The 15,090-nt window shown below is 44.8% G+C and overlaps 1 protein-coding gene across 1 annotated transcript in view; it reads left to right on the top strand.

Annotated features, from left to right (window-relative positions):
- Nucleotides 1–4,400: 4,400 nt before the first annotated feature.
- The window catches only part of LOC136631350 (apolipoprotein A-I-like), a 44,968-nt gene continuing 34,278 nt past the window's right edge, over nt 4,401–15,090 (top strand). Inside the window, exon 1 of the mRNA XM_066605615.1 lies at nt 4,401–4,419. The gene's annotated coding sequence lies outside the window, so the exon portion shown is untranslated. The remainder of the gene's footprint in view (nt 4,420–15,090) is intronic.

The following is a 15,090-nucleotide window of genomic DNA, read 5'->3' as shown; positions in this document are numbered from 1 at the left end:
ATACTGTATATATTAAGACTCAGGTGGGACTATTACAGTTCTTATGTCTTTAACACGGGCCCTTCCCACATGACCCTTCGAGTTGGCAAATCTCTGAAGTGCTGACAATGCTTTCATAGCGGTCTTCAGCACAGGTCGTTAAGCCTGTGATGCTGCTGGCATGGTATGCTGTAAGGTTTCTAACATTTCTGTGTAGCAGTTGCTGGGGATATTCATACCAAGCATGATAATAGGGGCATTTTTAACAGGCACATCCACAATTAGAATGCCTTGTTTATGCAGCTCAGCTTTTCCTGCAATGACTGTGGGTTCCCAATACCTGACTATAGGTACAGGCAGTCCATTGTTGGCTGCAGCGTTAAAGGGGTTGTCCCGCGGCAGCAAGTGGGTCTATACACTTCTGTATGGCCATATTAATGCACTTTGTAATGTACATTGTGCATTAATTATGAGCCATACAGAAGTTATAAAAAGTTTTTTACTTACCTGCTCCGTTGCTAGCGTCCTCGTTCCCATGGAGCCGACTAATTTTCGCCCTCCGATGGCCAAATTAGCCGCGCTTGCGCAGTCCGGGTCTTCTGCTCTCTTCAATGGAGCCGCTCGTGCAGAATGCCGGCTCCGTGTAGCTCCGCCCCGTCACGTGTGCCGATTCCAGCCAATCAGGAGGCTGGAATCGGCAATGGACCGCACAGAAGAGCTGCGGTCCACGGAGGGAGCAGACCCCGGCGGCCATCTTCAGCAGGTAAGTATGAAGACGCCGGACCGCCGGGATTCAGGTAAGCACTCTCCGTTTGTTTTTTTTAACCCCTGCATCGGGGTTGTCTCGCGCCGAACGGGGGGGTTAAAAAAAAAAAAAAAAACCCGTTTCGGCGCGGGACAACCCCTTTAAGTAACTGTTTGGGTGAGGAGCTCAATACATCTGGCGACCAATATTTTTCAAAATCTATTTTATGTATGGTGGTCACTTGCGACCCTCTGTCCAATAATGCAGGCAAAGGCATGCCGTCCACATAGAATATTACCTCGGGATGTGGGCTGACATATTTAGAAATCCTGTTAAGGGGTTTTGGACCTATTCCTTGTCCACCTGGGCTACGGTCCTTCTTCCCAGGTGGCGCCCATTTAAAGCCCAAAATGTATTCTCTTGATGACTTTTCTTAATTTCAGACATTGTATGCACATCAAAAATATTCTATAGTCTTTTTATGTTCTCGTGGCCAAGTTTTAACTTCTCTAGATGCAGCTCCTTCCAACTGTCTCATTAGAATCTTTACTTTTTACTCTACTGCTAACGGATACAGTCTACACACAGCTCCCATTTTTTCCTTTAAAATCTCTTAACATATGCTTTTCTCCGCTATACTTCATCAGCCATGGAGCACCTAAACAGTACGGCATGGTTAATGGCGCGAACCCAGATGCACTAGGGGCTATCAGAACGGCATCTGCAGACGCTGTGGCAACTGGAGCAGCGGCAAGCACGAGATCTGGGGCAACTACTGGAGGAGCAGCAAGCACCGGATCTGGGGCAACTACTGGAGCAGCAGCAAGTGCTTGCGGATTCCCTGTTGATTGGCTTCACTCAGTCCTTAGCATGCGGTCACAGAGGCAGTTTTTCCTGTTCATGATACCAAAGTGATATGTTAGACCACAAACAAAACAGTAGGTCAGCAGGACACCTGAAATCCAATAGCAGGGGGAGCAATGCGAGGTGCATGCTTTCACACAACGATCCGGCCTTCCCAAGATCCTCCACTGCAAAGTACACAAAAGTTCACATGGAAAGCAGCACAAAAGGGAATCCTTCAAAAGTTCTCCATAAAATCATATGAAAGCTTTATTGCAGTAAATCCACTGGTTACAGATACATAAGCGACGTTTGGACCGCCGATGCGGTCTTTATCAAGCTAACTAAAACTGACACATACACAGATATATATATATATATATATATATATATATATATATATATATATATATATATATCCAAATCTGACCAATCAGACATTGACAAAATAACACACCTCCACCGCACCTTCTAGCAATTGGCTATTAAGAAGAGGCATCAGGTGTAAGCTACACAGGATCATCTAGTGCTGTCCGTTCCATATAAAGTCATCATAATCCTGCAGTCCCAGCAATTTATTAGCACGCTGGAGCCTTAAAGCTGCACAGGCGCAATGGATCCCTCAGTAGGAGGATCAACAAATCCAGTGTGCGCATGTGCCAGCGATAACTCTCAGCACCCAAGTCTCGCGAGACTAACCGCGTGGACACGGCCAGAACGTCACCAATATCTGGCCAGAGATTTCCTATCAGAGAGCGCATGCATTAAGTGCCTAGCTGGGAATTCCCATAATGCATAATGCCGGCGCTAAGCACCCTAGCCGGGCAAAGTAGCGCATGCGTGAATCATTCATAGCGGAGTCATGTAACATCATAAACCAGGGTTAAAAAGTCCATAGGGAGAAATCCACAGCCTAGTTTAATCTAGACAGGTGGTGTATTGCTCGGGGCCAAAACATAGACCATATAAGGCCAATAAAAAGTAATATAGCTCATTCAACAGAAGTTGTATAAAAAATAAAATTTTAAGAAAACCTAGAGGAATGTTGATAATGTTCGTTCACAATCTCTTTTACAAAATCGAGCTTAAGGGCCAACATCACTCATAAACAACATCTAGATAGACTATAGATAATGACTGATCACACATGAAATGACTTCTGGCTTTAAAAAAATCTTTTATTCTATATATATCCTCCACAGGTACAGTTCAAAGCAGGAAAAAGTGACAGCATAAGAAGAGTATCGCATCCATCTTGATAGTATACTAAATCCACACGCAGATGCCTTTTCCTCAGTCAACTGAAAAAAAAACACAGAAAAAATACATATTAGAAGACAAGGACAGAGCAAAACATATCTTTTTTTTTTTTTAAAGCATAGAAATGCATTAAAAAAATGGTACTGGATTATATCCAATATTCAATCCTCTTGGCTGGAGAGTATCCAGCCTAAAAAGCCACATCAATTTCGAGATATTTTAACTTGCCCTCTCTGTCCCCTCCTCATAGCGAACGTGAGACCCCAACTATTAGCGATATCTTAGCGGGGTAATGGAATGGCCCATTGCAACAAAGTGCTTAGCCACGGGAACCTCAGTGTTACCGGTCCGGATGGTGCTCTTATGTTTAGATATACGCTTTCTAATTTCAGTGGGGGTCTCACCAACACATAACAAGCTGCACAGGCAACTGATCGCATAAAAAACTAAAAAGAGGATGAGCAGGCGCACATACCACGAATATTAAATTTTTGGCCTGTACTGGAATGTGAGAAGAATTTCCCTTTGACAAGGCTTTCACAACTCGCACATCCCAGACAGGGGATAGCAAACTCTCCGCTTGACCGGAATAAATGTGCGGCTCTCACTGGCACACTCAATACTTCTACCAGTATGTACCAACTTGTCCTTGATATTAGGACCCCGATGGTAGCACATCATAAGTGGAGCTTTGAACTTCTCTATTTCTGGATAGCACTTGTGAAGGATGGACTAATGTTTTCTCAGAATAGATGATACCCGACCACTTAACCCTTTCCAATCCAATTTTGGATTCAGGGTTTCCTAGGGGGCTTTCTCTTTCTGCCATCATACAATGGCGCCATCTGCTGGCTAAAGCCAGTACTGCGATATGGGACACGCTGGAGAGGCCCCCGACAACTGAGCGGCCAGTAATCTACAGCAAGAATACCCTGCCAGACGTCTTCCGACATTGGAGCTGTACAGCCTTCAATCAGAATGTCTTTAGACGTCAGACAGTGGATTGGAAAGGGTTAATGGTCCATGCACCAATTCAAACGGCAATCACTAGTCTTGGTCTTGCCGAACTAGACTACTAAGGGTAGAGACATGTGACACGGTGCGTATGCTTGAGTGGAGATTATCCATCAAAGATCCTGGGTACCCTCTTTGTAAGAACTTACTGCACATTTGGTTCAATCGATAGTCAAGATATGAATCATCAGCAATTCTCCTCACCCTGAGCAATTGGCTCCAGGGGAGCAAAATTTAACATACTAATTGTATGACAACTGTCATACCTGAGGAGATTATTCTGATCAGTTGATTTGGTAAACAGGTCGGTTGTCAACAAACCTCCAAAAACCGAGGGGGCGTGGCTAGCAAGCAAGATGGCCGGACACAACTGAGCTGAGCTCCCACAAGGACACTCCAAATCCTGGCAAAATGCTGCAATAAAAGACACCACAGGACCGCAAAACAACGCTGGAAGACAGTGGAGACCTCCCTGCTACCTCCGGTGACCAGCGACAGCAGCAGCGGGGAGGAGAGCTGAGCAGAGACACATCTGAAGCCCCTGAGCCCGAGTGCCAGTAGCTGTGAGGAGAAGGAAGGTACACGGGGAAGGGGGTAGCCGGCGAGATAGAGATCTCCCTGCTGTAGAATAAATACCTGCCTGAAGGCAGATAAGGGGTCAGAGCCGGAATCCTTCCCAGCAGGCACCCTCATAGCTAACACCCTGTAACAGGAGACGAGTGCCATTAGCAGGGACACAGCAAGAGACGCCATCATTACACAGCAGGGCAGAGAGAAAGCGCGGGAAAAAGGAGACAGGCAGACAAACAAGAACCCCCTGCCTAACTATACCACCAGTCATACATTGCCTGCCTGTGACAGAAGCAAGACACAGAAGCTACCCCTCCCCACATATATATATATATATATATATATATATATATATGTACCACTAGAGATGAGCGAACGTACTCGTCCGAGCTTGATATTCGTGCGAATATTAGGGTGTTCGGGATGCTCGTTACTCTTAACGAGCACCACGCGGTGTTCGGGTTACTTTCACTTTCCTGTCTGAGACGTTAGCGCGCTTTTCTGGCCAATTGAAAGACGGAAGACATTACAACTTCCCCCTGCAACGTTTAAGCCCTATACCACCCCCCTGCTGTGAGTGGCTGGGGAGATAAGGTGTCACCCGAGTATTGAAATCTGCCCTTCCCGCGGCTCGCTACGGATGTATTCTGACATTAGTTCAGGGAAAGTGGTATCGTGTTGGAGCTGCTATAGGGAGAGTGTTAGGTGTATTGTAGGCTTCCAGAACCCCAACGGTCCTTCTAAAGGCCATAAATCGTCTCTATATGCGCTCAGTGGGGCCGGCGGCAGCAGCGCCGACCCCATTGAGAACATATAGAAGACAAATCCTTCTTTTCTGCCACAGCTGTAACAGCTGTAGCAGAGAAGAACGATGTTAGCCCATTGAATTCAATGGAACCAGCAATACAGCAGGTTCCACTGAATGCAATGGGCTGCCGGCGATCGCAGGATGAATGGTCGGGAAGGGGTTAAATATATAACCCCTTCCCTGCAATTCATCCAGAAATGTGATACACTAAAAATATATGCCGGCGTATAAGGCGACGGGGCGTATAAGACGACCCCCCAACTGTCACCTTATACGCCGGGAATACAGTGGAGCAAAGAATAAAAAGCATTACTCACTTCTTCAGACGATCTGCGCCGCTCCTGTAGACTGTCACTCCTTCCTGGTGTTCTGCGGTGCTCCTGCAGGCTGTCGCTCCCTTCTGGTTCCCGGCAGAGCATTGCTTTCTCTACGAAAGACTTTAAATCCACGCCTCCAGAAACACACGTGCCTTCAGCCAATCACAGCCAATGACAGTGATGTCATTGAATTGCTGTGATTGGCTGTGTTTCTGGAGGCGGGGATGTCAAGCCTTTCATAGAGAAAGCTTTAGTCCGTGGACCAGGAAGGAGTGACAGTCTGCAGGAGCAGCGCAGATCGTCTGAAGAAGTAAGTAATGCTTTTTATTCTTTGCTCCGCTGTATTCCCGGCGTATAAGGTGACAGTTGGGGGGTCGTCTTATACGCCCCGTCGCCTTATACGCCGGTATATATTTTTAGTGTATCACATTTCTGGATGAATTGCAGGGAAGGGGTTATATATTTAACCCCTTCACGACCATTCATCCTGCGATCGCCGGCAGCCCATTGCTTTCAGTGGAACCTGCTGTATTGCCGGCTCCATTGAATTCAATGGGCAAACATCGTTCTTCTCTGCTACAGCTGTTACAGCTGTGCCAGAGGAGAACGATCTTTATACTGACAGTGCGGAGGGGGGGGGGGGCACTCTTGCCGCTATTGTGGCTTAATAGTGGGACCTGTGAACTTGAGATGCAGCCCAACATGTAGCCCCTCGCCTGCCCTATCCGTTGCTGTGTCGTTCCCATCACTTTCTTGAATTGCCCAGATTTTCACACATGAAAACCTTAGCGAGCATCGGCGAAATACAAAAATGCTTCGGTCGCCCATTGACTTCAATGGGGTTCGTTACTCGAAACGAACCCTCGAGCATTGCGAAAATTTCGTGCCGAGTAACGAGCACCCGAGCATTTTGGTGTTCGCTCATCTCTATGTACCACAAAGCCTAATATAAAAGAAATACCGTCTGCAAGAGGCAACATTAAGGCAGAGATACAGAGAAGCCACTTTAGAGTGAGACACTACTCTATAAAACAAGCTGCAAGACACAATATAGTGTAACCCAGTGCACATACCGGCTGACCACAGAGAGCATTAGCTTTTAAAGAAATATAGTATTTGCAGATACAAGATAAGCAACTCCGCCACATAAACTGGCTGACCACAGAGAGCAACAGCTTTAAAAGACATAGCACTTGCAGATACAAGATAAGCAACTGTACCGCATAAATCGGCTGATCACAGAGAGCAACAGCTTTAAAAGAAAGATAGCATCTGCAGATACAAGATAAGCAACTCTGCCACATAAACCAGCTGACCACAGAGAGCAACAGCCTTAAAAGAAATATAGCACCTGCAGACACAAGATAAGCAATTCTGCCACATAAATCGGGTGGCCACAGAGAACAACAGCCTTAAAAGAAATATAGCATCTGCAGATTTAAGACAAGTAATTGTCATATAAACCGGCTGACTACAGAGAGCAACAGCTTTAAAAGAAATATAACATCTACAAATACAAGATAAGCAACTCTGCCACATAAACCGGCTGATCACAGAGAGCAACAGCTTTTAAAGAAATATAGCATCTGCAGACACAAGATAAGCAATCCTGCCACATAAACTGGCTGATCACAGAGAGCAACAGCTCTTAAAGAAATATAACATCTGCAGATACAAGATAAGCAACCCTGCCACATAAACCGGCTGATTACAGAGAGCAACGGCTCTAAAAGAAATATAACACCTGCAGATGCAAGACAAGTAACTTTGCCACATAAACGGACTGTATGGGCTCTTTCAGATACCCATTACAACAAAGCTCAGAGGGTATAACTCCACAAACACAGATACAAGATACCAGCTGTCAGGAGTCATGAGCACATGAGCAAAAAAACAATCCTGCAATTGATAAACTAAAAGACTTTGCGAGGACCGATAACTCTGAAATACCGCATAAAATGGCTAAATCTACGCCTGCTAAAGTCAGAAATACTGATACAGAGCAAGAGCAAGAATCTGAACCAACGATGCGCCAACTACTAGAGGCTATTAACGCCTGCAAAACATCACTGACAGGGAAAATAGAGGAGATTAAAGTAGACGTTAATCTGATCCGTCAAGACCTACAAAATGTAAGAGGACGTCTAAATGAGGTGGAGGAAAGGGTATCTACTGTGGAGGATAGGATGAAACCGCTTACAGCTAAAGTGCAAACAGCAACCCAAAAAGCCGATCTATGTCATTCCAAAACGGACGATTTGGAAAATTGTCTACGACGAAACAACATTCGCATTATCGGCCTCCCAGAGAGAGCGGAAGGCTCATCCCCTGAAACCTTCCTACAACAATGGTTGAAGTCCACACTGGGAGAGGACGTATTTACACCCATGTTCGCAGTAGAAAAGGCCCATAGAGTACCTACAAAACCACCTGCACCAGGCGCACCCCCAAGACCACTACGAGCACGTCTCCTCAACTGTCGGGACAGAGACATTGCTTTGAGACAAGCGAGACTAAAAAGTCCCATTACACACAACAATGCAGTGGTGACAATATTTCCAGATTTTTCGACAGAACTACAGAAACAACGAGCCACGTTTGTAGAAATTAAAAAGAAATTCAAACAACGAGAAATTCCATATTCCATGGCGTATCCGGTAAGACTGTGGATTGTTTCAGAGGGGAAAGTAGTATTCCTGCACACGCCTGAAGAGGCAGAGGAATGTCTACGGATGCATCCGGCTACAAAAACAAATGAAAGGCTAACAGAGTGAGAGTACCAACACTACAAGCAGGAGAAGAAGAGGGGAAAACGGGAAGACCCCAACAGACAGTATTTTGTTATCCTGTAGGAGAAGAAAGCTAAGTCACTGGATGTTGAATTATGATAGGAGGTGGAGGGGGGAAATGACATGTCCTATACTTATGCGGTCTAGGGGTGTGTGTGTGGGGGGGGGGGGGGGGGAACAGCGGTCGACCACAAATAGAATATGTAAATAATAACTGATAAGTAAATGCGTGTGTCTAAATTGATACTCGCTTGGAGCTTGACCGGGGTTCCCCCTTCGTCATCTATTGAATATTAGAGTGTCTATAACAAATGTTTAGTAATATTGAGCAGGAGTGAGGAAGGAGGAATAGAAAAATCGTTTGATAATTTGCGGATTTTCTGGTAAAATCCACCATTAGCTGTATAAGCTGTAGTGGAAACCCAATATTTCTATATTTTGGACTTTGATCCTTTGGTAGTGGACATTAGTGAATTTGACATTCTGTATAACCAAATGTCATGTTTGCTTCTGTTCTTACATTTACGCAATATGCAATACATCCTCTTATGAAACTTCTGTTCTCAAAATGCTGACAAGATAATATATAGTATAAACACGTTACATTTTCCATCTATTTTGCAACTTTGGAAGACAGTATAACTCAGACATGGACAACCGCAGTCTGAAACAGCTACCGCAATAATTACTCAAGCAATTTTACTGGAAACGTATGCAAATAACATGGGAGGTCTATGCTATTACTAACTCATGATGTAACCCAATTATATCGAAGGAACCACACGTGGGCCTAAGACAACCCAGTCATTTCATCCACCACCTGATGGCCAATCACAGATGACCGGAGGATGGAAGAATTGCAAGATGCTTATCCAATAATTAAACAATACGTTGTATCTATGTAATCTTTTGACCTGCCCAGATGTTAAACTCTTAAAAGAGGCTACACGCCCAACATTAAAGTTAGAATTGAGGAAGCTATACATGCTGAACCTCGTGTCAGTGTGAAAACTTCTTATGCGCATTATCAATTCAGAATTAATATGGAGGGGTGTAAACATTCCAAATTGAGTAAGCCGTGGTTCCACAAAGGAAAGCCACGACAGCTGGCACCCCAGATGGGACGTGATCGATAGGTTCCAAACATCTCGGACAGAAAACGCGGACATAGGCAACCTTGGACTTAGTGGGCCCAACAGAATCATCAGAACATGGTATGATAAATTAATTATCTATACCTGTGTGGCTAAGTTCAGGCTTGCCTGTGGACCGTGCAAGGCCGATCGGTTTGGACCCGCTCGACAGGTATTTCTATAAGTCTCGATCACTCGATAAGAACCTGTCATAAGATATAAAGGAATGTTTACATGCCTGTTGTCTTGAGAGTACTGGTCGAGTGGCGAGGTCAGTAGCTGCCTTAAGGGGGGGGGGGGGGGTTGACCCTGTGCAGGTGTCCCGATTACTCGGGTCAGGTTTGGTTACAAAACCTAAGAGTAAGGGACCTGTGAGGGTAGTTTGGCTGAGGTGTTCCTGCTCTGGTCCGGTTTGGTTACAAAGCCTAAGGGTCAGGAAGCCGTCAAACGTCTGGGCAGGTATCGCTACTTCGGTAAAGTCTGGTAAAAGGCTTCCGAAGAAAGGGAACTGACAGACCGGATCCCGAGGGGCAGTGAGACTAAAACCAGCCGTACCGGTACTCTGTCTATTTGTTTGTTTAGTTGTGTGGGTATACCACACATGTCTTGCCCAAATTGCCAAAAAGGATTGATATTGACGATAAGTACCCTCGGATGGGAGATCTGTAGTCAAAATAATCCCTACCCCGCCCACCGCTGTGGTTACGGTCCACTGTTTGAGGATGATGGTCTGCAAATATTTGTTTATCGTTTAAACGTGCACGAGTAGATCCCTCCGTCTGAGGGTAGATCAATAAACTGTGTAGTGACAGAAATGCTAGAGACTCTAGGGCGGGACATACTATGTCCGGCATCTGAGGAGACTTCTATAATCATGAATCTGACAGCCATGATTGAAATTGAAAGGCAACAAACAATGTAGCAAGGTCAATTCTTACACCCTCCAGAAAAGTGTGGAAGGGGTGGAGAGTCAAGTTATCATTGATTAATCAAGCAATCTTTCTGTGTGCTCAAAACGTCCTACCTGTCAGTTTTATAAAGTTAGTGTGCTTGTCTGTTGTGTAGAGCTAATCCTGCTGAGTTGTTATATAGGAATAGTTTGTTTGTCTGTCATATAGAAGTAGTATCAGTCCTGCTCAACTGTAAGAAGAGATTGTTGGCAATGAGAACGCATTGGCTGGGTTATAGCCAAGATTAATGCACCGTACACAGCGGCGCGCTGTGGGTTTGGACTTTATAGGATACATGTGCATTATTGGATCCCTTCTAGTAAGACAGACTACTAGACTGTGTTGCTGTTGGGTTGTTAAACGTTGAAAGTATAGGCTTGTGCCCGTAAGTGAATGTATAAAAAGGGTTAACTGAATGTGTAGAGAGAAAAAAAAAAAGGCTGCTAACTTCATTTAAAAAGAGGAAGTGCCATAACTCTTAATAGAAGTGAAGCAATTCCTGTGCTGTAATAAATAAATAAACTATACGTCCGTCATACAAATGTAAAAAGTTATATGCCACTCACATCCTGAGGGGGCTCTTAAGAATACATCTATGTTTGCCAAGTCCCCAATTCAATTGTAACCACATACAATGTTAGGTGGTCACCGCTGTGACCGTAAGGTTACAACATAAGATTTATGCATTAGACGTTAGAATTTCCCTAAGTGTCAGAAAGAGGAAGAGAAGGTGGGCTGAAATGGCGTCTGTATCAGCACACGCCAAAGACACCAGCGTTCAATATAACAGTTTAGTGAATAGAGAGAATTGCAGTACATTACCAATCAGATGGAGATGCCCGGCATCTAAGACTGCATCTGCCCAGTCGCCGGAAGTCTGGGACAAAAACTGTTGTAAAAGTAAAAAGTAGCCACGTTCTCCCTTGTAATCCTGTCGCTAGGCTGTCACGGGAGCGAGAGATTTTAAAAAGAGGAAGTTACTAGCCCTGACAACGTCCCAGCACCAGTAAAGTACATTCACAGACAATATAAAATAAATAAATAAACTACAGGGAGTAAGAGAAACTGTAGAGAAGCCAAGGAATAGGAAACAAGCAGGTAACGATAAGGCCAGGTATCCACAGGAGGAACGGGGCAGATTGACCCGTAATCTGTAAAATGTAAATTGTGTGATGCATAAGACTATCTTTATTGGGTTGTGATGTGTATCCAAGGACTGCCAACCTTGAATGAGAGAATAAGGAAGTAAGGGATTAGCCTGATTCAGAGGGGTGGAGCTAGATGATGCAAGAACACGTCTCTTATCCAAGGAGGGGGTAAGAATCATAGATAGCCAGAAGAAAAAGTTTTGTTTTTTCCTCCTGTCTGAAACTCAGCTTTCCACGGTTCCTGACAGCTACAAGACAGACGTAGGGAAATTGAATGTACCGACCATGATAATATATATGAGACCCGGATACACACCCCTGGGTCAAACAGTATCCCCCTAGTTTAAAAAAAAAAAAAAAGGGGGATGAAGGGTCAGCCACACTTGTTAGGTGCTGTGTGCTGATGCTTTGGAAAAAACTGCCAACCGGCCACAATTTCACTGTTAATTTCTCTTGCAGAAGGCTGTAAGGCCTGGAGGCCTCCAAAGACTAACCAAGTTCTCCAGGCCATACCTGTACATACACCCGTTGCCAAATTCCGCACCTTTCTGGGCCTTGTTTCATACTGCCACCCATACGACAGTATTGACACAAAAGCACGGAGGACAACCACAGCCATGAGGTTAGATCCAGTGACTCGAGGAGCTCCCTCATCTGCTTGTGCGGTGGCAGCAGTACAGGCAATGGTTGACAAATCTTCTAAGTTGGTATTGGACTACCCCCTAGTGGTCCACACCCCAAATGACACCCAGAACTTACTCATGCAAGTGCAACCCAAGCACTTATCTCTGGCCTATTAGATCCGGCTACAATGTGCCCTTTCCATGCCTCCCCCAATATTTCTTCCCAATGTTGTAATACCTTGAACCCGGCTACTCTTCTTTTAATCAGGTATTCCGGTTCAAAAGGGGGAGGGGAGGCATAGGTGATCTGAGTATGGCAGATCAGCTATTTTTTAAAATTGTTTAAAATTCTGTGCAACAAGATTCTGACATTATTGTAGTGATGTACACACTGTTAATGATGCATATTTTGAGTTTTCTTTTGTAGATGGTATCAGGGTGAGGATTGATGACTCCGAACCAGATATGCAGAGCTCACACAACAAGATGTCCTAAACGCAGAAGCTCTGCCTCCGCATGTCTCAGGGCAAGAAGCGAAACCGGAGGCCCTCACTGAGGCGTGTGGAGTGGTAGAAGGTAAGACGGCAACTCTTTACACTGACTCCTGGTATGCATTTGGCATAGCTCATGATTATGGCCCAATATGGAGGCCAGACAGCTTGTTATCTCAGTAGGATAGCCAATTAAGAATGGTGCAGCGGTGCAGAGTCTCATGGAAACCCTACTACTACTACCTGGCAATGGAGAATTCACACCGGTTTCTACAATGGAGAAGTGAGAGATGACACCCTCGCCGACAACACAGCAAAGGCAGCGGCTCTCAAGCCGTGGAAGAAAGAAGAATAGATACTGACAGCATGAGTCAGTGATAAAAACTTTGGACTTTGATAAAACCTTTGGACTTTGATAAAACCTTTGGACTTTGATAAAACCTTTGGACTTTGATATGTCAAGGACTTTACAGTTACAAGTCAACGAGGAAAGAAAGCAGATGGGCTAAAAGACGGGAGCGACAGAACAGGACGGCGTATGGCGAACAATCAACACAAATTGCCTACAGAGGTCCCTGTCCCCGATGATGGCCCAACTGGTACACAGAATCAAAAGCAGCGATGACATCGACACTGAACAAGAATGGGTGACACCTGGGTTCTCTGTAGCTGCTGCATCATTTGTCCAGTTAGCATGATCTTTGCCATATGCGAGTCCGGACAGAAGTAAGGTAGCCATATAACACTTGCCTTGACCACTCTACCCATTTCAGGGATTGCCAATTTGACCACATTCAGCTCACACCTGTTGGGGAGTATGAATATGTGCTTGATGTTGCTCGAGTCTTTTTCAGATTGGAGGCCCACCCTGATACTAAGGTAGATGAGCAGATAACCACACAGAAGCTCATGAATGAGGTAATCTACAGATACAGGGTACCGGAAGTGAATGAGGTAAACGAAGGTACACACTTCACAGGTAAAATAATGTGACATCATGTCTAGAAAGTAATTGGACAGGGGAGTGTGCCTTAGTAAAGCCCTTATGCTCCCCCACATCCTGTCAGACAGCATTGAAGATAATGAGGTTACCCCCCATAGTTACTCTATCTTGATCCAACTCTGCTGTGTTCTGTAGTTATCCTGTCATGTTGGTCTATCCTTGTTTTCCGCATAGGTACGGCGTTCCTTCCAGTCTTGTCACTAGGTAGTGTAGGGTCAGTGTAGGCGGCCTGGACGTGTTCACCATCAGGACTATCTCCAGGAGGGACATTGGTGTGGGTGAAGATCAGGGAGTCCCACGCCGTGCGTACCTGTGCACACTACTAGTATTGTAACAGCACATTAGAGTGAGAAGAGAGGCTCCTGGTGATAGTTTTGACCCACACATGTACGTTGACGTCATCAGACAGCCAAGGGGGGTACCTGACGAGTTTTTAAATTTTTTTCCTGATTATTATGGTAAATAAAATGTTGACTGGATTAATTATGTTTATTACAATTAAAAGTGATTTATAAGTTATACTAGGGACGCCTTATAGCGACTAGTCGACTAATAGGACCTACCTCGACTATGATTTTTTAAAATACAATGGCACTAGGTACGATTTTAGCCAAAAAAGGGAGTGTCTGTAAGATGATAGGGTTGACTTGTACCTACATTCCAGACAACACGTGACCCGCAGGTAAAGACGCAGTTGCCATTAAGAAGCTGACCGCACTAACTAAAAAGAGCTAACCTTAGTCTGTTTTCCTCAGTTAGGTACCTAACAGGAGAAGGAAAAAATATATATAAAATAAGGTTTGAAACATTGTGTATTTAGAATACTGTGATAGGTTTTCGCTAAGATTTTGCTTTATTTTATCTGCAGTGCACTCTGCTCATGCCACACAACATGCCGGTGTTACAACGCCCCTGGTCCTGTTACCTTGCTGCCTCTGGAAAAGGGAAGTGGGAATAATCACCTGGTAGCTCTTTCCTTCCAGACTAATATATATGATAATGCACTTACTAATAAGACAAAGATTCAGTCATGTTGATCAGTCATTAGATGGTCCTGACTTTGCACTCTTGTTGATGAATCGAGGTAATGTCAAGAAGGCGAGGTTCTATACAAGTTATGCAGTGTTTACCTGAAATAGTAAAAGTCGCACCTCTCCTAACCTAATTATATTTGTCACCTTTATAGTCATCCTAATTTCTGTTTGTCGTTGCATACAGTGTATTCCGACCCTGATGACTACCTGGTCCACCTGTCTCACTACGATGTCCAAAAAAAAGCCCACTGTCAGCGCAAACATCAACATCATGGATCCAGAATACGATGATGTCGAACCATCCTATACCCCCATGACAGCAATAGCTCCAGTGTACAACACAATACGAGTCTAGGGTCAGCGGTGGGGGATTGGGGTGGGAC

Source organism: Eleutherodactylus coqui, chromosome 6 (genome assembly GCF_035609145.1).
Source record: "Eleutherodactylus coqui strain aEleCoq1 chromosome 6, aEleCoq1.hap1, whole genome shotgun sequence".
NCBI lineage: Eukaryota > Metazoa > Chordata > Amphibia > Anura > Eleutherodactylidae > Eleutherodactylus > Eleutherodactylus coqui.
Note: the sequence above shows the minus strand (reverse complement) of the source record. Positions and strands in the feature narration are given on the sequence as shown.